Below are 26,683 nucleotides of genomic sequence, written 5' to 3' on the forward strand. Positions count from 1 at the left end.
AGGCCACAGTCTCTGGAGTGGGTGACTTTCCCACTGGTTCTGGAGCGGGCTCCATGCCCATTTCTCTGTCCTGGGGATTGCAAGGGCATAGTCTCTGGAGTGGGGGACTTTCCCACTGGTTCTGGAGCGGGCTCCATGCCCATTTCTCTGTCCTGGGGATTGCAAGGGCATAGTCTCTGGAGTGGGGGACTTTCACACTGGTTCTGTAGGGGGCTTCATGCCCATTTCTCTGTCCTGGGGAGTGCAAGACCAAAGTCTCTGGAGTGGGTGACTTTCCCACTGGTTCTGGAGGTGCCTCCTGGGTAACCTATGCAGGTGGTGATGGCTGCACATTGGTGGCAGATGAGGTGCCTCCTGAGCAGCCTCTGCAGGTGGGAATGGCTGCACTTCCTCAGCTGGTGGTGGGGGTCCCGTGACCACTAGTGGTGGTGGAAGTGTCACCCTGACAGCCTCCGCTGGAGTAGAGGGCTTCTTCCTCTCTATGACAAGGCGCGTGGCATCCTTACCCTTCCTGGGAGGGGTTGATGGCTTCTTCCCCTTCATGGGAGGTTGTACGTGTTCCTTAGCCTTCCAGGCAGGAGTCGAGGGCTTCTTCCCCTTCAAAGCAGGAGGTGCAGGCTCCTTCCCCTTCATGGCTGGAGGTGTGGGATCCTGCCCCTTTTTAGCTGGAGGTGTGGGATCCTTCCCCTGCTTGGCTGGTGGAGTGGGATCCTTCACTGAATTTCCACCACCACTAGGTGGTTCCACCACTGTCTGTGTGGACCGTTTGGCTGAGGTGCTGGGCTGGGTCGTTGGGACCCTGCTCTTACAGGCAGGACGGGGGGAGGTGGAGGGAAGAGGTCACGTTGGGCAAGGAAAAGCTTCTTAAGGACGGTGGGGTGGGAGGAGGGAGGACGGATGGGGGGGATGTTGAGGGGGAGTATGTAGGAGGTGTATGTCTGCTGGATTTGGGTGCAGGTGCATGGGCAGTATGGTTATGTGAGGTGGATGGCTGTTGGGTGTGTGAGTGCTTGGGTTTGTGTCCTTTAGGAGGGAGGACAGACAGGGTAGGAGAGGACACAGGGGATGCGTGCATGAATGTTGTGGAGGTGTCTGCTAGTGATGTGTGTGTGCTGCTTGGTGTGGTGATGCTGTTGGTGGATGTTGGTGCAGTGCATGCAGGTGTGAGTGTGGACGTGACTGGAAGGGTGGCGGAGGAGGAGGCGGAGGAGAGGGAGACAGTGGAGGCAGTGGATGTGGTTGTGTCTGCAACTGTCTGGTGTTTGTGTGCATCTGGGATTCCAGCCCCTGATTGGCATTCACAATGGTTGATTGCCCTACAGAGATGGATCTCAGGAGGTCAATAGCCTCCTCAATCAGGGCAGCAGGGCTGACTGGGGCAGGGCCTAAGGTGCCTGGGACGAAGGAGATGCCCACCCTCCTGGGTGAGCGGGAACTAGCAACTCGTTGAGGGGCTTTTGGGAGGGCAGTGCTGGTACGGGGGTGGCGGCTGTACCTGCAGCTGGGGTGGTCACAGAGGTGTCCACCACCACCAGGGAGCCCCCATCGGAGGAGGTATCTGAGTCTGTGTTTTCACCTCCTGTCTCAGCTGTGGTGCTCCCCTCTGTCAGGAATAAGGCTGTGCGCGGTCCAGGTCGTGCCCGAAACTCCGCTGCGCGTATTTGCAGCACTACTTGCGCACCACTTGTCATCCCCTCTTGTTCTAAAAGTGGTCATCAGCGTCGCCAGCCCTGTGGTAAAGCTCATGTAGCTGCAGGGTCAGGACATTGGTGAACAAGATGCACTTTTCAGTGCTATTTTAGGAATGGACTACAATTCCCAGGTTTCTAGAAGCAGCGGCATCTTGGGGTGTGGCAGGCCTCTAAAGCCCAGCCACACCCAAGCACATTGCTCACTATTTTGAAGACTTTGATGCAGTCAGACCTCGTCGGGGTTCCTCTGAAGAAGAGCAGATTTCCTGCATGGCAGCTTGACAGTAAATCGGAGTATCCTTGTTTCCATGGTGAATTCAGAGTAGGTTGTACTCGTAGCGGTAAGGTCTTGATGAGCCCAATCTTGAAGGGGGTTATTGCTTCCAAAAGTAAAGCGCCCCTTAGCACAACGAGCAAAGCGTTTTCAGTTCAAAGAGTAAAGCGGCCTTGGCGCGACAATCAAAGCACTTCGGATCACATGAGTAAAGCGCCCCTTAGCACAACAGGCAAAGCGCTTCAGGCCACACTTGTAAAGCGCCCTTGGCACAGCAACCAAAGCGCTCCACATGAGTAAAGCGCCCTTGGCACGGCAATCAAAGCGCTTCAGTCCACATGAGTAAAGCACCCTTGGCACGGCAATCAAAGCGCTTCAGTTCACATGAGTAAAGCAACCTTGGCACGGCAAACAAAGCGCTTCAGTCCACATGACTAAAACGTCCTTGGCACGGCTATCAAAGCTCTTCAGACCACATGAGTAAAGCGCCCCTTCGCATAACGAGCGTAGCGCTTCAGACAAAGCAAGTAAAAGCGCTCTCTGGCATATTGAACAAAGCGCTTCATGTATAACAAGCAAGGCGCTCCTACCCAACGAACAAAGCACTTCAAGTTCAATGAGTAAAACTTTCAGGCCTAGGTAGTCAATGTGAAAACGTTTCAGAGATAAGAAATTATAGTTTAATTGATTTTTGGGAAGCGCAATATGTGAGATACATATTTAAGTCTTTGAGAATATGTGAGATACATATTTAAGTCTTTGAGAATTTCTAGGCTAAGATCAACCTTTATGTTTATGAATGTATAGTGATTACATGATTGATATTCAGAGTATGTCCATAGTCCAAGGCTCTTGCCATCTCTAGGTTCAGAGGTTGCAGTTTGTTCTTGTTTCATGATTCAATGAAGGGGCTTCGCCCAATTCACAAAGGGTCTCAATCTGATATCATGGAGACGCCTTTATTCAAGAGTCTATTGGTGAGTTATACTGTTATGAATGAGTATATACATATTTGTTCTAACCTTTTCTTTTCAGATCTCTCTCCCTGCAGTTCCCTACCCTAATTGCCTTCCCCCCACCTGGCTTCATCATAACTTTGTGCTATAATAGCTTTCTGAGTTGGTGATACCGGGAGGTGGGCCTTTTGTTCAGCAGCGTGCAGATCCAGAGGAAAGGGCACTGTGACACCCTTGCCCTCCGTCCCACTGGTTCCCTCGGTGTTGGTGGACTCTGCTTCCAGGGTCCTGTGGGATGCAGCTCCCTCTGTCGCCAGATGATGGTAATGCACACATGGACAGGATGACAGAAGAAAAAAGAGGGGGAGAGAGAAAAAGGAAACACTGGTCAATTACTGCACCAACACGACAGTTGGCATACACAGCACCATCACACACAGGGATCAGGCTTAAGCACTATGCATTGCACTGCCAGTGACTTGGCTAGATGCTAAGGCAAGATGAGGGCCACACACCGCCAACTGCACGCCTCCTGGTACCCACAAAGCCCTGCCTGAAATAGAATGCTAACAAGCTATGTTACCTGCATTTGCCGTACACCCATTACTCTAGAGTTGACCCATGATGCAATGTCTGGCATGGTCTTAGGGGCACCCACTAACTCACATCCACCACCCGGATCCCACCCCACCTTCCAAATTTTAGAATAATACCCACTGTACTCACCCCCTTGTGGCTGCTGTGATTCCCTCAAGCGCCCATCCAGCTCTAGGAAAGGCCACTGACAGTATGCCGGCCATCAGGGGGGTTAGGTTCCGCGGGCACCCCTTCCTCATTGGGAGGCCATCCCCAGCTGGGCCTCTGCGGTTTTCCGTGCCCAGCGTCTCAGGTCCTCCCACCGTTTCCTACAGTGGGTGCTCCGCCTGCCATAGACCCCCAGGGTACCCACATCCTTAGCGATGGCATGCCATAATCCCTTCTTATGATGGGCGCTGGCCTGCAGAGGCAATACAGATAGGAGAATACCATCAAACAAACAGTCCAGCCTGTCACACATATGGCCCACCAATCGTGATTCCATCACCATTGGCACACACATCGCCCAGCGCCCACCATGTACACCACCACAAGACATATCCCCCCCGCCCCCCACAATGACACAATGCTTGCACACACATCTCCATACATCCTTCCCACATGCATTGTGCCCAATGTGTACTCATCTGTTGGTCTGGATGCCCATGCAGCAGTCCGTACTGTGGTAGGACCCCATCCACCAGTCGCTCCAACTCCTCCAAAGGGAAGGCAGGGGCCCTTTCCCCGTTACACGGGACATGGTGGGTTCCAGACACAGGTCACAGCAGCACATGCAGTGTAGGCGTTCTCCTGTTGAAGGTCAGGAAACAAGTGAGGAATCAGATAGAAAATGGTGGTCACTCCGGCGCAGATCCCCATTGGCCACTGTACTCCATAGAGCACCATGTTATCCAATGAGGAATTGCGCGGCGGTGCAAGACCGCCTTCCGCCACGACACCCAACGTCGGCAGAATTACCTCACTTCCACCAGTCCCTACATACAGGACAGGTGGTCGCCATTTCAGGGCGGGACAACGGTCATATCAACATTAACTGCATCACAGACTAGATTAGCACATACCTTGCCATTCCCACTGTCTCATAACATAAATGCACCATGTACACTGAAGTTGTGGTTCCATTGTACAAATTGTGGCAGCCTACTCACTCTTGTGTCCCTTAGATACCTACTGCTGGAGATGAATAGGAGGTGGAGACATACCCCCGTGTACAGACCCCTTGTGGACTTGGCTACACTGGAGGACAGGCACATAATCCTCACCTATAGACTGGACAGGGCAACAATCACAGAGCTGTGTGCCCAATTGAAGCCTGACCTGATATCTGATATCCGTCATCCGACTGGGATTCTCCCTCTTGTGCAAGTGGTATCAGTACTCAATTTCTTGGCAACTGGTTCTTTCCAAGTGACAGCGGGCTTGGCAGCAGGAATGTCACAGCCAATGTTCTCAATTGTTATGGCATGAGTTTTGTCTGCTGTGGTAAAACACATGTGCAGCTACATTTCTTTCCCCCAGGTGGAAGATTTGGACACTGAGAAGGCTGTATTCTATGCAGTGGGACATATCCCCAATATTATTGGGGTGATTGACGGGACAGATATTGCCTTAGTCCCCCCCAACAGAATGAACAGGTGTTCGTAAGAGTTTCCACTCCCTGAATGTGCAAATGGTGTGCCTGGCAGACCAGTACATCTCCCACGTCAAAGCTAAGTATCTTGGGTCAGTGCATGATGCCTTTGTTCTGAGGAATAGCAGCATCCCAAATGTTTTGGCCCAACTACAGAGGGACAGGGTGTGGCTAATAGGTGAGCCTTGGTCCCCACTGACTGTATGTTAGTGAACGCCTTCGGGTGTCATCCCCAAATCATTGTGTGAGGCTAAATGTTGTTCCTCAATACTTGCAGGTGACTCTGGCTACCCAAACCTATTGTGGCTGCTGACCCCTGTGAGGAATGCCAGGACAGCAGCAGAGGAATGTTATAATAAGGCACATGGGCGAACCAGACGGATCATCGAGAAGACCTTCAAGGTCCTGAAGGCCAGGTTGAAGTGCCTCCATCTGACAGGTGGATCCCTGTGCTACTCACCTGGAAAGGTCTGCCAGATAGTAGTGGCATGCTGCATGTTGCACAACCTGGCCCTCAGACGGCATGTACCCTTTCTGCAGGAAGAGGAGACTGGAGATGCCCCTGTGGCAGCAGTAGACCCTGAGGACAGTGAGCATGAAGAAGCTGAGGATGAGGATGAGGACAACAGAACATCAGTCATCCGTCAATACTTCCAATGATACACAGGTGAGACACAGCAACTGACCATTCCTATGACTATTGGTGTATTCTGTGTGGCTGTAGCATGATGGCATTAGATTCCTTTGCATCTCAACTTACTGTCACCTATGGCTTGTCATTTTACAGATGTTGTTGATATAACAATTGTGTACTGATGTACTGACTACAGACAGCTATAGGTCCTTATTTCTATGCTCTCGTAGTGTTCAGATCATTTGCACTAGATGTGACTGTTTCCATAAATGCACATTTTCAAAACATAAAACACTAGTAGTCAAGTTGTGTTCAAGGGTGTTTATTGTAGTTATAAGAAATTGAGGGGAAAGTGCTATGAAATGGGGTGATGATGGAGGGAAGTCCAGGGTATTGTTCCAGTCTGTTTGTAGCACAGGTCCAGTGTCCAAGTGGTCATAGGAAGGTGAGAAAAGGCAGTTCAAAGTGGACAAGGTGACTGTGTGGGACACAAGGGGGACAGTCAGGAGAGTCTCAATTCCTGGTGGTGTTCTTGTCAAGTGTCTCTGGCTTCTGTCTGGTTCACAGGGAACTTTTGAGGGGTGGTTCACTTTCTGCAGGGGGAGGGGTGCTGGTGGCCTATGGGTCCTGTGGCGGGGCCTCCTGACCACTAGCTGCAGCGGAGGCGGAGGGCTGGTCAATGGACTGGCTAGTGGTAGGTGCCCGCTGCTGTTCTGTTGCCTCCCTCATGATGTTGTCCATGTCTGCCAGCACCCCTGCTATGGAGATCAGGGTGGTGTTAATGGCCTGCAAGTCCTCCCTGGTCCCCTGATACTGTCCCTCCTGCAGCCACCTGTTCTCCTGCATGTTGTCAAGGATCTGGCTTGTCGTGTCCTGGGAATGTTGGTAGGCTCCCAGGATCTCGGAGAGTGCCTCCTGAAGAGTCGGTTCCCTGGTCCTGTCCTTCCCCTGGCACACACCAGTCCTCCCAGTGTCCCTGTTGACCTGTGCCTCTGTCCCCTAAACAGTGTGCCCACTGCCACTGACCACAGGTTCCTGATTGTCTTCGGTATGAGGTGTGGCCTGGGGTCCCTGTACAGGTGGGCACACTGCTGACTGACGTGTCCTGGGGACAGAGGTGTGGATACGCTGGGTGGGTGCTGTGGTGTTGGATACTGATGGGTGAGGCTCTGTGGTGGGCTGTGAGTGGGATTGGGTGGCCGGCTGTCCAGTGGTCCCTGATGGGCCAGGTTGTTGGTCCAGATCCTGAAGTCCAGAGTTACTGTCATCACTGGGGGCATCTTCTGTTGGGGGACTGGATAGTCGTGGCACCTCCTCTCCGCTGAGATTGGCTGGGGCACCTGTGGGGATATAAGTGATGTATTATGCTTCATGACTGTGACATATGTACATTCCTAGCTTCTCCTCTATCGTTGGTGTTGCCCTGCCACCTTGTGCTTGTGTATGGTGATGTATTGTGTGATTGTTAGTTTCCCTATGCCGTGCATGCTTTGGTGATGGGTGTCCATGCAGGGATGGGAGGGCTGTTCATCCATTGGTATAGCATGCAGGATTTGGCATTGGGGTTAGTCAAACGTGTAGGTGCAGTATGTGGGATGGAGTGGAGTGACGGGAGTGAGGGTGAGTGGGTGTGATGGCATGCAGGTATTGGAGGTGATAAGTGGTAAATGTTGACTTACCAGTGTCCAGTCCTCTGGCTACTCCAGCGATTCCCTCAGGACACAGTAATGCCAAGACTTGCTCCTCCCATGCTGTGAGCTGTGGGGGAGGAGGTGGGTGTCCACCACCCGTCCTCTGTATGGCGAGCTGGTGCATAGCTGCTATGGAACGTACCTTTCCCCGTAGGTGATTCCACCTCTTCCTGATTTTGTCCCTTGTTCTTGGGGGCTGTCCTACGGCGTTCACCCTGTCCATGATTCTCCGCCATAGCTTCATCTTCCTTGCAATGGATATTTGCTGTACCTGTGCTCCAAACAGCTGTGGCTCTACCCTGATAATTTCCTCCACCATGACCCTTAACTCCTCATCGGTGAAACAGGGGTGCCTTTGTGGGGACAGGGGTGTTGTGTGGTGTGTGATGGTGAGAGTGTGTTGAGTAATGTGGTGGGGTGCGTGAGAGATGTATGGGTGTATGTGGTGTGTGTGTCTAGTTGTCTCTATGCTGTTTGTGTCAATCTCCTGGCAGTAATTGTTTGAAAAGGGTTGTGGGTAATGTGGGTGTGTGTTTTATGGTGCTGTGGGTGTGTGGGTGTGGTGTGTGTATGTGTGTCAAGTGTGTGTTTTTAGTATTGGCCAATGTGGTGTTGTTTTGTATGTGGGTGTCTATTCTGAGCGCAGCGGTATGTACCGCCAATGGTTTACCGCAGTTGAATGTCCGCCGTGGTGATTCGTGGGTCATAATGTGGTGGGCGTTGTTTTGTTGGCGTAACGGTATGGGTGTTGGGACCACCACTTTATCACTGACCTTTGGGCTGGTGGATTTGTGTATGTGCCTGTATTCTGTCAGATTGGTGTGTGTGTGTCATCATATGGCAAACGAATATTCACCACCGCAGCGGTATGTTGGCGGCGGTCACTGCAGCGGTAAGAGGCATCTACCATCATTGTCATAATGAGGGCCTAAATGTCGGCAAGTCTGTGCATATTTAGGAAAATGCTACACTCTCCAAACTGTGGTATACTTTCTTTCCAGAGCAGTATATCCTGCGGAGTCTTGATGGTGGTGGGGGGGGTGGCCTATCTGGCGTGAAGTTGTAGTTTTCATTTCCTCATGTTTGTATTTCTTCACATGGTAGGCTCACTGGCATGGCGCTGGCTTGCTTTGCTGATGCACATTGTGACGTTGTGGCCAGGGAATGTGCTGTTGTTTGGGGCTTGATGTTTGTATTGACACTGGATATTTTGCTGTGAAGTATGTGGGAGGTGGGGGGCCTGCACACTCTCTGGTGTCTGATGCATGCTGGTGCACACAGGGGCAAGATGAAAACCAACTATGTTTGCGTTGAGGGAACCACAGGAAAAGGACTGGAGCCAAGTATGCTTTCATCTGATTCCACTGGATCAGACCAGTGTTGAGTGTTTTGTGTGTTGAGGCCCAGCATTGGAGATCTTGTTGATCTTGGCATGTGGTGGGGTGGGCACAGTAGGTGTGTTTAGTCCAGTTCTTTTATTATAAGCTAGAGCTTCCTCCCTCCCTGCTCTGCCCCCAGCATGTCTTAAGACACAAAAGACTAGTGTCAAACCACCTGTGACTGTGCTGAAGTAGAGTCTTTGTGATGTACAAGTGTGGTAGGTGATAGCTCCAACCCCCTATCATGTCTGAGATGGCCCATCCTGCCAACACCTATTCTCCCTTTGCATCACTCTCTGGGACAAATATGCAAAGACCAACTGCTGGCTACATCTAGCCATGGGACCCAGGATACAGGCTACAGGCACCATATGGTTGCGGGGAAGAACATTTCAACTTCTAAAAGGGGAATTTTCAGAACTGTGACATCCAACTTTATCATTAAAGAAAGTTTTAAATTACAGTATTTTAGACACCAAACTCAACCTCCCTACCTGCTCTCAATTGAATGTTATTATTTATAAAATGTAACACGGTAACCTAATGTTATCTTATAGGATAGGTAGACCTTGCAGTACTGAAAAAGTAAATTTCAAATTTTTCACCATTAGGACATGTAAAAATGAAAAGTACATGCCCAACATGTTAAATACATGACTTCCTGCCCTTGGGCTTAGGAGGGCCTACCCTGGGTGTGACTTACATGTATTAAAAAGGAAGGTTTTTTGCAAGATCAAAATGGCAGTTTAAAACTGCCCACGTAGACTCAAGTGGCATGTTTTACATAGGTGGCTCCTCAAGTGGGTAGCACAATAAGTTCTAAAGGCCCAGTAGTAGCATTTAATTTACAGGCCCTGGGTACAGGTAGCACCAATTTACTAGGGTCTTACAAGTAAATGAAATGTGCCATTTGGGTATACGCCAATGTTACCATGTTTTAGAGAGTGTGCACACGCACTTTGGCACTGGTCAGCAGTGCACAGAGTCCTAAGGCCAACAAAAACAAGATCAGCAAAATGAGAGGAAGCAGAGCAAAATGTTTGGGGGAAGATCACCTCAAGGTTGACAGGTCTAACAAACATCTAGACTTCACTTGTCTGTGGCAGAACATTAAAGTTCTCAGTGATAAAGGGCAATACTTGTTGACTTGGTAAGAAAAAGCTATTGTTTCACTCTGCTGAGCCGGCATTTGTATGTTTAGAAAATCTTTTTTTTGCATGTGCATATTTCCTTACATATAAGTTAATTAAAGTTATTTTAAAGCATAAAAAATGTAGCACAAGATAAATGTGGACAGCAGACCATGTCAGTATATATATTATATATGTATATGAATATATTAATTATAGTTTACTTAAGTTTTGCTAATAAAAATCCCTTCTGTCCTTTCCATCATTCCTTCCTCTGACTCATCCTAAATCTTTATAACTGCTATGAACTTTGAACTCCCAAATATTCTCTGAAACTTTCACCCCTCCTTTATAGCCACGCCATGCATCTAACAAGCACACATAACTATTTCTTACATAAACAACTTACTACTTCCCCTTTTCAAATCCATTCCTATTTTTCTATCCCTACTCCAAACTCTACTAAACACAAGAAATCGAGAGCACAAGCCTAACACAACTAATGCAAAAAAGCCAAAATGTGAACTAACCTTTAAACTACTAATCTTGGGTTCCTGAGTATTGTGCGACTCACAGGAAAGGTGCTTCAATGCCTTGTCAAGGGTCGTAAAGGCTATATGAATACATTTACAATTACAATATTTAAAATATGGAGTTTGTAGTGTTGTGCTTCTTTTTCCGATTCCCTATTCAATCACTTAGTGGCCCATTATTTTAGTGACTTTTCCCTGTTATCAGAACCTGCCACGCAAATGGCCAGATACATACATGCCCTTTTCTGCTTGTGCGCCACTGTTACTAGCTTCTAGCTGTGCTACTGAAAACCCCATCTCCATCATTCAGTATTGCCTTTCTGATTTCTGCAAAGCTTTGAAGGAAGACACAGAAATCAAGGCTATTGCCTAGCAGGGCCATTGCAGGTGCAGTCTTGTCTGGCCTACTCTATTCCTAGGGGAATGTGAAATATAATGGCTAAATGGATAATGGCTAAATGGATAACTGGTTGAAATACAAGTTAAAACATATATTCACTGGTTAGTAAAAACAGTTTCTCTCTTCAGATTCTAGGACAATAGGGCCTGACCAGATTTCTAAAGTGGTGGTGGAAGAGGATCTTGATCTAAGTGGCAATGTTTTGTGTCCACTGTTTCACCACAGCTAAGAGTCGGGATGCATCCCCAAACACTGGTCCTGTAGAATTATTTTTCCTCTGCATACAAAGAGCCCTAGAAGTACCCATAGCAGTTATTATCAACTTAGTCTTTTAGATTTTGTTGAGAAGACGTTTGTCAAAAGCATTCTTGAGCTTCTTCATTTCTGGGAATTTGCAACAATACCAGGTGAGCAGCTCTTAATCCGCTGCTCTACATTGGATTACATAGCAATTGTATATTCCATCCTAGAAATATATGTGTTAGTTGAGAAACAATTGGTATATGCAATATTTATAGACTTGTTGAAAGAAAGCTTTCAACAGAGTCAATAGATGATTCATCCTAGTCTCTTGAAGCTGACCACTGCATTTCACTTATCTACTCTGTACAGGTTTTTCATGGGTAGTGACTGAATGTTGTCTCCATGGATAGAGACTTGAAACGGGCTAAAGCATGACTGCCTGTAAGTTCCACTTCTCTTTCACTATAACTACATGAGCTCCCCTGACCAGAGGCTAATATACCTGATTTCCCACCCTTTTTGTACTATAATGCATGCTGATGAAATTATCTTTTTCAGTTTAATACCTAAGGTTCTTTAGTGCTGCCTGGATGACATATATGCCTCTGCTCCTACTCATTCATTAATTATTAATGTGTAAGTAAGAAAAGTAATGGTTTTTAGGGGTAAGAACATGAAAATGAACTAATGCACTTGGAACTTAGGCCATGGAATAGAGGAAAAGGTAAAATCCTACAAGTACTTGCGAAGGATGTTCGCCCGTGAACAAATACAATACACCATAGTACTCAGTAAGGAGGCAGAACACATATCCATTGATGTGGTCTTGACTCCACATATATATCTTTAGGTCATAGACACTGTACGCCTCATTACTATGTACATGACTGGGATCAGCACTTTGTTGATTTATGCAGTAGTCTGAGTCTCTTTCGGGTTTCAGTCCTATTTAAACAAAGTGGAATAGATAATTCTTGAAAAGGCTTGAGTTGGGACTGCAGAGTTCCTTTCCCATGACCCTAGCAATGGTGATACGATGAGGCCATAGTTTGCTTCAGTTGATAAGTCAAGATCTTCTTGAAAGGAAAGGAACATGCAGGTCCTTCCACAAGAATTTTGCCTGTGTCTGACACTCTGTGATGTATCTCAAAATGATCTGATGTATTGGTGTTTAGTCAGCTAAAACAGCTCTAAAAGTTATAGTCCCTTAAGTAAGTTTTGAGCTGGAGTAGGAACATTGCTTGAAACTATCAAAGTATGGAGTGGTGATGTAACTGGCTTCAGTCAATAAAACACAGCAGTCCTGCTTAGAACTTCCACTTGAACATAGGGTATAGAGATTAAACATGCTGTTAAGATGTAAGTGTCTCCCTTTAGGTGCCACTATCCTGGGGCATAGGCAGTATTTCCTTAATAGCATGTGCTTGCAGCCTCTGTGGCAGCAGCATTCAGGATTTTAATACCTTAGCTTTTACTTGTCAGGCCCTCATAATGCAGTATTGAGCTTTCTTGCATCCTCTGTTCTTAAAATATAGGCCCACATTATGAGTCTGGCAGTCTCTTGACTGCTAGACATGTGGTGGCCGTCGGCCGTTGTGCTCCTGGCTGTCCGACTGCCAAATTACTACCCTGGCAGTCAGATTGCCAGGAGACAGCCGCCACTGCCAGAAACAAGGCTACCGACAGGTAGGCGGCAGTTGAAGTCATGCTCAGCCACAGCAGTGCTTAAAGCAACACTGCCATGCCGATCACGACTTCACTTTCGGTTCACCGCCATGAAAAGGCTGGCAGAAGCCAGTGCCTGGGGACCAGCACCCTCGGAATGCGCACTCTCTACTATGGCAGACAGTGCACCCTCTGTGCTAATGTCCCTGCACGGTTTCCACTGGGCTGACCAGCGGAAACTTTTCCGCCGGTCAGCCAAGAGGAAACCCTATAATTGGCCTGAAGGGGAGACTGGGACTCGTAGGCTGATGGTCAGCCCGCCAACCTCATAATGAGGCCCATGATATTAAATCATCTACTGAGGTTTTAATTTTTATTCAGGGTCTGTAAAAATGAATGCATTTGTTATAGTGGTTTTATTTTTATAAATGCTTTAAGACTTCTATAGATTTTTGTGTTAAACTCGCTCTGTATGTCTTTTGGTACTTAGTAGATCTCAGTTGCGCTCTAAAATGATACCATTTGATCCTTGCTGCATACACAATATGGTTAATTCATTTCAGGATTGGCTGTACTTGCTAAACTATTATTTTTATCCGCAGGTAAGTTCATGCATTAAAGAACTGTGCATAATTTAGAAAGCTTTTGTCCTTCCTCCATAGGCATAGGGTGAAGGCTACAATGCTACAGAAAATGAATTTCACAATAAAACACATGGCATCTTTATAGCAAACTGACATTGTCACTGATGCTACTCTTAGGAAGCAACCCACTCATAAGAAATGGGCAACTCCCTTCTCAAAAAGTTGGGTTGCAGCTAGTGGGAGACTTCCCAATCAAGAGGGCAAAAGCACTATTGTTTCTGCTGAAGTGATGGGTGTTTTTGTATACTTTACTAATATGTATGTGCACTCAGGATTGCTACAGCCCTTTTCTATCACATTATTCTTTCTAGATGCCACCACTTACCTGATTCCAACATTATATGATTTTGAATAGATTCACTTTGCAGGCAAACTGAAGTGTTCTCTAGCTACATGACAAATGTTGAAAGTTAGGGGTGCCCACATGGATGCTAGACATTTACCTTCTATTTATTGCTATACAATGTTCGAAAATTGACTATATCCTTCCTTATGAGAGGTATATACACTAGGTTGATAATGATCAGACATCAGGGATGAACTTATTAGGGCACTGAATATTAAAATCCAGTTAAGTTTTCAGAATGTCCAACAGATATGCAAATAATCTTCAATTAAATCCATTACGTGAACATTTTCCTAATACACACTGAATGTGGATATCATGAAACCTGAGTGGATTTTACCATCCATTGATTCTACAAGCACATCCTTGTAAGATATTTCATAGGACACTAGCAGACCGTTCTCAGGATTCCTGAGTGAGGCTTAGCTCAACTTGATTCTTAAAGCCTTGTTTTTATAGTTGGTCACAGGTCCCCACCAGACTACTGTGTGACTGGCTTTAGATAGCATTATATAGCTTAAATGTGTGTATTTCATTCCATATCCAATAGGGGATCATGGCGACAAACATCAAAATTATTTTCAGTGTGGTGGAGTTCTTTAAACTTATGTGAACAACAAATCCTCATCCATAAATAATGGCAATCATCATCCATATTAATTTTTGCCCAGCAATATTTCTGAAGATGCCACCGCATTCATTTGTATAAATCAATACAGTTCATATTCTCGTTTCATTTCCATGCAAGTATATTAACTATTCAAAGTGTTGCTTTCTGTTTATTGATACAAACAATTAAAGTGTTCTAATTTTCTTAAGAATGTTTGTCGACAAGATCTGACTGCGGTGGGATGCAAGCTCATTTCACAAACACTTCCTTATTAGTTCTCTACAGTATAAACATTTTGATCTGAATTGCTGGAGTCTTTTTTTCTGCAGCATCTATTTAAAGAAATGACACTGCATATTTAGCTCAGCTGAACCATTGCCAGAGTGGTAGACTTTAAAAATTCCAACTTGAAGCATGAATATTTCACTTTTCGCTCTCTATGCCGGCCTAGACAGAATAGGTTTTCCACAGGAGAAAGGCACAGTGAGCTGTTATGCAGAGATGTTTTGTGGTGGTGTCTCTCTCAAGGTGCCCAAGGCAGGGTGATTATGACCATCAAGAGAGTGTCAATAAGTGGCCACTCACCTATACTTGGAATTGTAGTTGGGCAGAATGTTAGCCATCCACCACCCAAAAGGGTTTATCACGTCTCTTTTGCGACTCAAGATGGGAAACAGCCTGGTGTGCTGGTCCCGGGCTAAGGGTGGTGCACTCCTTTCACTCTAGGTGATTCTTGCTTCTTGCTAGTAGACAGACACCACAGGAAGACAGGTCAAGCTCCAAAATAAGAATTGCAAGCACCTTAGGTCATACTGAAGGGAGAGGGCACCACGATAATCCCTGTCCAAGAAGGCACTTCGGTCCACACAGGTCTTGGTTTTTAAAGTTCTGGCAGGATAGACCCAGTAAATACACAGTTCTAGTTGATCTAATTGCCATTCCGGCTACCAGAGCAAGACATTAAGCTTGTTCCCAATGAAACTGTTCGAATTTCAAATGTCTTGGTAACTTACGGTAGACAGCACTTCAATGGCTTTCTCCTGAGCAATCTTGAAGAGGTTAGTTTGGCGGAAAGGGAATTATATTGAAAATCATGCCACACATGAAAATAACAACTCCTTCAAAAGGCGTAGAAGGTGATACAATACTTTCATACAGCACAGATTTAAAAAAACAAATGTGAGCTTGGATTCAGGAGCTTCAGGAAATTTGCAAGTTAAAAAAAAACAAGAAAAAAGAATTAAGTTATTAGTCCTTTGATTGGGTGTTTAGGCCCCTAACAATGCACAGGTTGTTGGGCACAGGACCTGACCATCGACCAAGCCCTGAGTCCAACTTCCATCAGGCATGTAGTGTGCACAGGGGGCTTGACACAGGCTGATGGGCACAAGCTAAGGCTTCAGGGTTGCACACAACCTTTGGCTATGTGCGTTAGCGTATGGGCTGCAAAAGTGGTGGCCTTGAGTTCAATTATTCTAATTTTCCCACACCTCTAGATAAATTAAGAGTTGTTTGATATAGGCTTGCTTGTGCTGACTGAGAAAAGATAAGTGTGAGAGATACAGCATGCTAATTGTAGGCCGGAGTCTAATATAGCTTGGAAAACCACATCCAAAATATGTGTCCACAGCTCTGTGTATTTTGGCAATATTTTTTCTGGAATCCGGTGAACCTGTTGCCTTGAAATTTCTAAAATGTAGATGGATATAGCTCTTATAAAAGGACACCATTATGAACATCTGAAACCTAATATCCTCCACCCCTTCATGCATTTAGCATATCAATAACTGTTATCCATTCTTCCTCTCTCATTTCAAATCCCAGCATATGATTCTATCTTTTACTTTCAGTGCTACTAAGTATCTTCAAAGACCAAAAAATGTTGTTTTCTTATATTTGCTTTGGTATTTCCTCAAATGTCTCCACAAACAGAACTAGTGAGAAAATGACATAGATGTGAAGCATTCCTCATACTGAAGAACCAACCCCAACATTTGCAGGAAATACACCAGGTGACGAGTCAAACATAGATACAAAGTTCAAAATGGCAGCTACTATATAGGGCCATAGCCTGGTACAAGCTCCCTGCAAGGTTCAGGCTCACAATCAGTAGAGCCCCTGACATCCAGAAGCATCTGGTTCTATCGCCAAACAACCCCATATTCCAATACTCTACTCTGGACCAACACGTGAATTACTTACCTAAATCAAAGCAACAATTTGTGCACAAGCCAAATTCTTACAGAAAAAAAACAGGCCATAACCTGATTACTTCTTGAGACCACTAAAGGAATTGGCATTCTGATCTCTCTCTCTCACAGAAAACAAGTTGTTAAACAATGCCACAACCAGTTTGAGGCTCATCAATGAACCATGCAGCACCCTGACCATCAAATAGTATGTACTTAAACAATGTTCCTAAGGTAAGAGGCTCAACCACAGGTCAGTCATCAATGTGACATAATTCCATAGAGTGGATATATTTTTCCAAACATACCGAGCTGTCTTCATTGTCAGCAAGCTGATTGACCATGGCCCTTTGGAATTCAAGAACAGATTTAGAAATCCTGGTGTGGTGGAGCTTAATTGACCCAAACTATCACCCAGATATTTATTTCTCACTATAACAAGATTTGGATGCTTTGGAAGTGGTAGGCAGGTAATATCTAACAGGAACACAGACTAACAGCTGACTCTCTGAAGATAGACTGCTGAGTGAAGGAAGGAGAAAAAAAGATCTTTCAGAGGAACTGGTGCTATGAACCAAGGCCTGTATGGAGGTAGGTAAGTTGCATCCAGCATAACCTGAAGTGAAGAGGGAGAACTACAGAGTGACTACTAGACACTGAGCAAAGCAGGGCTCCCTGCTAATTTGTATGACAGAGGTTGATTTCTGTAAATGTGAGATTTGTGAATCCACAGTCACCTAGTGTGGCTTGAATTGCATCATCATCTAACTTTGTAGCTTCAGGCGAAAGCTGATGTTAGGGTGAACAAAAGAAAGGCAAATAAAGGCATAAAAAGCAGACAGGTTTTTTGGATTCACAAGCTGGCAATGTGCTATGTGCAAGAAGCAATTGGTTTGAGCAGAATAAAGACATTACTAGAAAATAAAAGCAGGACAATTAAGGCATAGTATAGGCCATAAAAAACAGACAGCACGTTCATCAGAAAGGCATCACTGGAAGGCAAAATGAAGACAGTCACACTGAAGATTGTAGGAGTAGAATCTTCCTGTGCACAACATTAATTTTGTTGCAAAATATTGCCAGACACAATATCACATAGAAAATATTGTCATGACAAGAATATCATGTGAAAGATACGAATATTATTTAATATTGTTTCATTTAATATTGTATATGATATAAATGTTTAATTATTGTGCAAGGTGTTCATTGTGTGCTATAACTTATTAGTATCTTATTTTTTTTTAAACAAAGTTGTAGCATATTGGTAGTATATTTAAAGAATTGTTTTTGATTTTATGTTTTTTTTTATTTACTGGGATGGCTGTTGGAAATGTGGGGGAGCAGGGTAGGAAGTGTTTTTAACATATATTTTATAGCCGTTTTAGGGATTATTTACTAAATTTTTAAAACTTAATTGATTAGATTACTAATTATGTAAATTATTTAATTTTTTTTTTTGATGCTCAGGACACATGGACAGGTTCCTGTGGCCTTTAATGATGGCCTCAACATTTCTCCTCATGTTGTGGCTAGCCAATCAGAGCACAAGCTCCTTCAGAGCTTGCAGGAGCCTCTTGCTTCCACAGGAGCGAGAGAGTCAATGGGAAAAAAGGCCACTAAGCCAATCAGATTCCTCTATTAAATGAAGTTGCATGTCCAGCAGGGTTCCTAAGTACACAACCATACAGATATCTATATACGTTTTGAACCTTAATTTATCAAAAATTACTGAAAGGTTTTACACCAAATGAAAATAGCATACTTTTAAAGGTAAGATCCAGCTTTCTCCGAAATTTCGTATCATTCTGTTCAGCAATTGTGGCCTTAGAGCTGTTCAAAATTGTGTTTTGGGTACCCCCCTTTTTCATGGCCTATGCGTGATAGAACACCCAGAAACTTTCCAGGAACAAGATGAGTTGAAATAACTCTTTTTAGAAAGTTTAATGAGGATTCATAAAGCAGCCTTAAAGTTATTTTAAAAACGTAGGGGCTGGTTACGAGTTTGGTGGATGGAAACATCCGTCTGCCAAACTCCCGATGAGGAGGTCGTCACGGTGCTAGCGACCTCCCTGTCGGCCACATTACAACTTTCCCACTGGGCTGACCAGCGGAAACCAAGGAAGCAATGCTGTTGCACGCAGGGGGCACTAGCACCCTTGATATGTTCACTGCCTGCAAAGCAGATAGTGCGCATTTCGAGGGTGGTGGACAGTGGGACCCTTGTACTGCCCATGCCGCAGGCATGGACACTGCAAGCCCCTGCACTTGTTCTTCAACAGCCTTTTCTGCCATGAAAAGGGTGGCGGAAAGTAAGGTTATAATCAGCAGGGCGGCGCTAAGTTCAGTACCGGCCTGGCTGATTACAACCTGCACCGCTGTCAGCCTGTCAGGATCTAGGACCCTGGTGGGGATGGTAGTAGGTTCGGGGTCTACCCCGCAACCTAGTAATGTGGTGGTTGGACTACCACAGCTGCAGCAGTCCGACCACCACCAGTCCCTTAGAAATCAATTTCCTATGGTAACTAGGTCTTACCTATAGCTACACACTGGCGTGTGTTTGTGAAAGTGATGCAACTTTGGGAACATGGAGCTCAAATCTCCATCAAAGTCATGCCAGACAGGCTGTTGCTGAAACCACCATCAATGAAGAAGAATCCTGTCAACATTATTATATTAATGTTTTATATTGCACTTTTATTTTTTACATTATGTGTATTGATTATTATATTGTTTTTCTAAAACTTTCTCTACTGTTGCTTACTTTGCAGTGGGAATAGTAATACTAACACCTCTAAAGCCAAATGTTATTACTAGTTAGATGGACTGGGAATAGTAAATCTGACCCCTCCATAGGCCATCACTTTCCCTACTTTCCCTACTGTTGTTTAGGTTTGAGCAGGAATAATACATTTCATCTATGCAGAGCCCAACACTTTCCCTACAGTAGCTTAGGTTGGAGTGGGAATAGTAAATGTTATTCCTCCCAATTTTCACACTTCTTCTAAAGTTTTTTATGTTAAAGTTGGTATTGTACTTTTGTTTTATTTGCATTTTTATTTTTATTATAATGGAGGTTGATCATTATTTAGTTCACATATTTTATACTTATTAGACTTTAGGTAGAATTCTATCTTTTTAAGTTTGTAGACTTTTGTTCATATTAGTACTTGTGAATTTTGATTTATTTTAATTTTGCTTTTTGTTTTTTGCTTTAGTTATCCTTTTCAGGTTTAATTGTATACTATATTTTAATTGTAATGTAATGTTATACTTATATTTAATATCTTAAGGAATTATTTTTGTTCAAATGTAAGTTTAATCATTTATTATTAAGTATTATCACCATTTTTAAATATTTATATATATATTTTTAAATAATTTAATTTGTTTGCATATTGTTTTTAATTATATATTACTTTCTTTGTTTTTCATTTTAGATATTATTTTACTTTTTAAGTAAAGGAATATATTCTTATACTTTGTATGATATATATATATATGTAATATTTTACTGTAATTATTTTTTCAGTTATAATTGTTGATACTAATAATATACTATATATAGTTATCTGTCAATATTTGTATCCACTATATTTTTGTTGTCTAAATATTTTTGTATTTTACATTACACATATGTAAAGTACCTATTTTTGGCCATGATATTTTGCAACACATTTGTGCAGTGCAAGATTTTTTAACTTGATATATTTCATTGAGGCGTGCTTTCAACAAATGGTGACACAGACACCAAAATAGAAAAACAATGGAGCACATTCAGGAATATTAACATTTACCAACAGAACACAAAGATGAAAACCTTGGAAAATAAATGGAGAGGTGAATTTGAGGCTCACTCAGGTGTCTACAGGAATAAGTGATACCAAACTGAGAAATTTTGTCAAGGTCTTGTTGAACTTTTCATAAGATCTGAAGATCTACTGGAGATTACCAAAGCATGAAGACATTCAACTAGGGGACCAAATGGGACAACAGGAGAAGAATCATACTGTGGTGACTAAACTGGCATACACTGAGGTGAGAAACAATTCTTATGACTGCTGCTAAGAAGAAATAAATATTTCACAAGGTAAACATTTCAGATTGCTCTTGATTTAAGCACATATACCAAAAGGAGAGGAAATAATTTGCTGCAAAGGAGCTCATACAGCCATCCTATAACAAGCAAGATTAAGAGTAGTACATGAAGGAACACTTTCATATTTCCTGAGATGCAACCAACAACATAGCTCGTAAAGCACTAATAAAGGCCAATCCATGAGTGCACAGTTCTTGTTATGGGACAAATTATGAACACTTGTGGAAAACAAAGTAACAGAATTGTGAGGCAAAAAGGGTCCAGTATGGGATTTATGAAATGGGGATATGTTACTGAATTTGAAAGTTCTGTTGACTTGACTTTGTAGGAAATGACACCATGATGGCAACATGCACTGATTTGAAGAATGGGTATGGACCCGGCCCCACTTGTTTTATTCCGACTTCTATCTTCCCCTCGTCCTATAGTCACCCTTAACTGAGATGTCAGTCTAGGGTATATGTGACCACCAAAGCAGCAGTTCTATGAACACAATTTCAATCAATTTAGAAGGAAACTGCACACATGAACATTGTGTTTTTATGATAAAATGTTTCAATCGCTGCAACCTTTTCTGTAATTGCAAACATCTGTATAACAGAGTAGGGCTAATGAATGTCAAAATGACAACAACATAGGAGAAATTCACAATGGAAGAGGGGAATTACACATATACAAAATGTAAAAAATCCTACAACTCTACCAATTCAATTACTCAAATGCAGGTGACAATTTTATTCTGAAACATAAATGTGTAAACATATGGGACAGTAGCAATTATCCACATATGGAAAGCAACCAAGAGCAAATGTAAACACATTATCACATCAATAAATTAATGTAGCTTGTTATTAATTGGAGATGAGAGTAAAACTTTGCATTCATGTAGGTAATTCTGAATCCAATCCTGGATTCCATGTGCTTTCACACTGAGCTGTCATAATGGGAAAAAATAGAAAACCAGCTTCAGATAATTTGCACAAACACTGAGTTTTACCATACAATTAACAAAAAAAAGAGTGTGGTATTCAGATGACATAGTCGAGAGGCAATATATTGAAAGGCCTAACATTGGAATTCAAACATAAACATAGGCCCTCATTACGAGTTTGGCGGACGGGAACACCAGTCTGCCACACTCCCGACAAGGTGGCTGTCACTGTAGTGGCGACATCCCAGCTGGCCCCATTGTGACTTTCCCACTGGGCTGATAGGCAGAAACCAAGATTTCCACAAGTCAGCTCATGGGTACAATGGTGGCCACATTGTCGCCAGCTCGTAATTGAGCTGGTGGCAATGCTGCTACCCACAGGGAGGACCAGCATCCTCATAATGCTGGACAGGGGAACACCTGCCCTGCCCATTCCCCTCGGTTTCCCTCTGCACCTGTTTTTCACCAGCCTCTTCAGAGCATGAAAAGGCTGCTGGAGAACCAGGTTGTAATCAGCAGGACAGCACTGAGGTCAGCACCGCCCTGGCTGATTGCATGCTGCACCCGCCATCATCCTGTCGGGATCTCCGATCCCGGTGGAGACGACGGTAGACTGGCGGGTCTGTCCGTCTACCTCATAATGTGGCGGTCAGACCGCCATAACTGCAGTGGTCGGAGAGCCGCTGCGAGTGTGGCGGTCCGACGACCAACACACTCATAATCAGGCCCAATATTAGGTCATTCTCTCATCATTCTGAACAATGGTAAAATACCTCACTGAACTCATACACCTTTGCCAGTTCAAAGTGATTTGGTACAATACAGACTACTGAAAAGGATCCCCCAAATTCAATTCAGAGATATCTACATGATTTGGTGTCACCAAGATGACTCAGCCCTTTTTAAAAATAAATGGAAATCATTTGAGAGGGAGTACTCAATTGACTCCGTCAGTACGACATAACAGTGGTAAAATAGCCAGTCTAAATGTCCACTTATGAGCCCTGCGGAAGTCCTAGTGTAGGACAAAAAGCATTGGCTTGACTGAGGATTGTGTTTTTCAAGAAACTTGGGATATGAAATAAAGAAGACATATACCTAATCTACAGAATGCCATAAATAAGACAGATACTTACACTGGACTGGTGGTGAACCCCTTTTTTTGGATATGGATCCTATGGTTTCAAGTAGATGTCTCACTCACAAAATTACGACAATGAAATGTGGATATTAATTAAACGGATATTATGTATTAAGGGAACTAGCTCTTAAGTGTAGATTTACACTGGGTATTTTACCAATGTTATGTCTTGCTGGCAGAAGTCAACTGAGTGCTTCCTCTCAAATGACTTACAGTTGTTGTTTGAAATAGGTTTTGTATCAACTAACCTTCAAAATAAATGAATTGGAACAGTCACTCAGAGGTTCTGGGAGAACTCCCTGTTAGCCAGAGAGAATTCCAAGTAAGTGAGTGAGAGCCTCCTTATAATGTACAGTTACAGCAACGTCAGCACCATATTTTTACTATTCAATTGCCTCCAATTTTGCAAAGTTTTTCAACATTGTTTAATAAAGTATTGTTGGTGTCTAGTGAAAAAAAGTACTTAAACTCCAGGTGCACTTTATATTTTTTGGATCATTCAAATACAATCTACATGAAACTGAAATAGCTGAGAGCAAATTCTTAAAACTGTTTTGATCTTAATGATATTTGCTGGCAGAATGTATATTAGTCTAGATATAAGCATGACACACTGTAGTAGCGAAACCTAAACAATCAGAAACTCAAGGTGGAGAACTGCATAGGCGTACTACACATATGCAATGGGCAGGCATCTAAGCAAATGGAATTCTTATTAAAATTCTTCAGTGAGGCCATGGACACAATGTTCCATATGACACTCCTCAATTCTGGAAAGATCTTTCCATTTTTGACAATAAAATAATACCTATCCATAATGCAATCTGAAGTGGCCATGAAAAACCAATACAAAGCCCCAAGGCCTACCCACATCCAAGCATGTATGCCCTTCACTGGACCTTTGAGACAGCCTCAAATTCTTAAAGCGGCTGCAGGTGAAATCAGGATCCCTAAGTGCCAACCTACCTTAAGAAACACACCATCACACTGGTAGATTATGACATTCTGGCAGCCTTGTTCATACAAGGCTTATCCAGAGCTTGTAGTGCAGTTGGACAACATTTTCTTATAGACTGACTGAAAAAAAGATGGAAAGTCTGGTATGGCCCTTAATTCTGCAATTTCAGATCTTTGGATTGAATGCTTGCATATAGATCAGAAAAGGTGGCAATATATACTCATCACAATATGTCACAGCTCAACAACTGTTGCCAATTTCAGAAGTTCTCCTAGAATTTTTTGTAAAACCCCAACAAGTCAAAACTCTACTCCAAACATAAGAGTAAACCAACAAGACTAGATTTCTGACATTTTATAACTGTCATGAGATACGTGGGTCATTTATAACATCAGGGGTTTGAGGTTTTTTGCTTACTCACTATGAAGATTCCACGGTGGCTGACAGGGACAATCATACCTCAAACTGTTATCATGTGACTGTAACAGATTATAATTTACAAGACAATTGTCATTCTGACTTTTTCACGGATATTGTTAAAACTCTTAAAACAGAGTTTAAACAGACATTCAGGAAATGATGATGGAAGGAGGAGTGCAGGAGGTGAGGTAGCACCTCCAAATATCATTGAAAGAATTCAACAGTAAAATAGGCAATAGCAAAGCCTGCAGTGTGTTTTATCCTATAACCATTGGCAGCCTGTTCAGAATGTAAACCATGGCCAAATTCTTCACAGAAATTGCTATAATCAACATTTCTGTTTATTTTCAACTTTTCTGACTACTGGTATGCGGCTAGACTTACCAACACTCTTTTGGACCAACGGAGTAACAAAGGTTTGTTCTACATACCATGGATGCCCATACATTTCTAAAGGGCTAAATGATTAGTGAGTCTGAAGTTATTTTCTCCTTCAACTCTATGTGTAATCAGTGATTTTCTGAAATGTTAAATTCTTAACTTTTTAATCTAATTTAAATAATAGACTTCTAAATGATAGGAACAGCGAGAAAAGTAAACACATATTTCGCAGTACTGTTGCTCCATCAGGGCTAGACTACATTAAACGTAGATAGGCCACAATTGTATCAGAGAATGAGTATTTCTAGGATCTCTGTATGTGTCTGAATATGGTACTTTATAAAGTAGAGAAATTCTTCTAGAAGAGCATAGTGGTCCCAGAGATTCTGGCTATGTTGAAGAATTGCGGCCATCCGTCCTCTATTGCTTTCTTATTACTGACACTCTTGCTGTGGGACCAAAAAACGTAAAAGGAAGCAGCAATAGTATGTTAAAGGAACTGCAATACAGACATAATTAAGAAACATTTCCCTGCTTTCCAAAATAACATCAAAATTTTCTCAGGATAGATGTAATATAGGGAAACTAGGGTACTGGTACCATTCACTTTGACAGAATCCATAGTGCAAGGCAGTGGTTAGCATGATGGGAATTATTGAAACACACAACAGTTACTAGTAATTGATTGGAAGGATGCCCTAGAGTGACAGGTGATTACTTGTTTTACCATTTGTGACCTAGACTGCTTTCTGCTACTCTCCATTGACTTGCATGCAAATTATTTCATGTACATTATAGTTATTTTTAGACATTTCTATAATGCAGTCAGTCCCGAATGCAACAGTACACTTTATTAAATATCTAACAAAGCATTTGAGCCAGTATGACAAAACTGTAACAGTGCAGCAAAATGTCAATAATTTAAAACCGCACAGCAGAGAATGCAAAGCAACTCTGTACAGTGAAGAAAAAATGCCACTTGATGCAAAGACAGAGACAAAAGAATCATTGTTAAGCCTTATAGAAGGATAATGCATCTGATGGTTTTCAGGGGCATCACAATGTGACGTGTAAATGAGCAGGTACTTGGTTAGGTTTAGAAAGGCTTTAATGCCATAGAACACTGCTATACACTTCTGGTAAAAGTTTAGAATTTTAACTATTAGAAACAGAAAGCCAAATGTTCAACAGTGGAAAAAAAGGTTCATACCAGCCATTCATGGTTCATTGTTGTTCAACTGTCTTGAAGGGGAGCTCCAAGTATTCCACCAATCCAACATGGCCTTTTAGCCTGCCATACTGGCCATTAAACACCCACTCCAGTTTTATAGACATGAGGCAAAGGTGAGTGCCTACAACAAGAGGGCAGGACTTTGGCTGGTAAAAGACTCTTAGGGCCAAATGTAAGAAGTGTTTGTGATTCATTGATTGGTCACAAATAGGTTAGCATACTTTGAAAAGTAAGTTTGAAGTCTACCGTGGGGGTTTCAACTCCAATCACAAAAATAACAATGCAAACCGAACCTAACAGACTCACTATTTTTGCGACTGGAATTTTCAATTACGGATTATCACTTTGTATTTCTTTTTTTGGATTGTACTATTAGTTTGCTAATTGGGAATTGTCACAAAAACAGGTTTTTGCACTTGCAAATTACCATCATGTGGGAGCAAGTGGTAATCAGGGGTAAACTATAAAAGAGGTGGAACCTTTGATTTTTATTTCCACAATGGATGCTCTGTACTCTATAGTGAGAAGGGTGAGGCTGTTTGTTTCACACCCTCACATATCCAACATCAGACATAGACTTACTACTGTGGCTAGATGCCTCCCCACTCTCTAGAGCAGGGGTAGAAGGATCACTAGAACATATTTGAGAAATCTATAAAAATTCCAGACATAACAATAAACGGCCCTAAACTTGCAACATCTTTGCAACAGTAGGACACTTCTTTCTGTATATATATATATATATATATATATATATATATATATATATATATATATATATATATATATATATATATATATGGTGCAACTGAGTATCCTTTTGCAGTTGCTAATTTTTCTATATGTTTTAAAAAATATTGCACTTTAAATATTTGTCAATGTCTATTATTTTGTTGCTATGTCTCCTCAA

General features: G+C 43.1%; 1 protein-coding gene across 4 annotated transcripts in view; it reads right to left on the bottom strand.

Annotated features, from left to right (window-relative positions):
* The window catches only part of CHD5 (chromodomain helicase DNA binding protein 5), a 981,350-nt gene that overhangs the window by 901,579 nt on the left and 53,088 nt on the right, over nt 1-26,683 (bottom strand). The window lies entirely within an intron of this gene.

Source organism: Pleurodeles waltl, chromosome 6 (assembly GCF_031143425.1).
Source record: "Pleurodeles waltl isolate 20211129_DDA chromosome 6, aPleWal1.hap1.20221129, whole genome shotgun sequence".
NCBI lineage: Eukaryota > Metazoa > Chordata > Amphibia > Caudata > Salamandridae > Pleurodeles > Pleurodeles waltl.